The following is a 483-nucleotide window of genomic DNA, read 5'->3' as shown; positions in this document are numbered from 1 at the left end:
ATATATATATTCATATATTACAGCCTGCCTCCCCCTCTGCCACCCCCACCCACCCACTATGATTACCCCCCCCCCTTTTTACCACAGTAACCACCCTCCCGTAGCAAATAAAACCGTAACACTTTCACCACACGCCATCACGCCGTTCCTATAGGTAAGTCGCCACAAGGTAAGTCATGTCACGTCATCGACATGGCAGAGGCGGAGACTGAAATGACGCACATATGACCATTTTATTTGATAGGACATCTCCCGTTACACTTGCCATGTTACGGTCCCACGTTACAGGAACAGATCTCACTTCATAACACCTTCACAATTCATTCAATATGGATCACAGGCACAAAAGACGAAACACAAACGGAACTCCTTACGCTTTCCGAATGTAATGGGCAAAAATCCGCTGCACGGAAAGAGAGAGCGACAGACGTTCACTCTCCGACAGCTGAATCGACACTGAGTCATCCGGGCGGGCGAGCTGCT

Source organism: Penaeus monodon, chromosome 28 (assembly GCF_015228065.2).
Source record: "Penaeus monodon isolate SGIC_2016 chromosome 28, NSTDA_Pmon_1, whole genome shotgun sequence".
Classification (NCBI taxonomy): Eukaryota; Metazoa; Arthropoda; class Malacostraca; order Decapoda; family Penaeidae; genus Penaeus; species Penaeus monodon.
Note: the sequence above shows the minus strand (reverse complement) of the source record.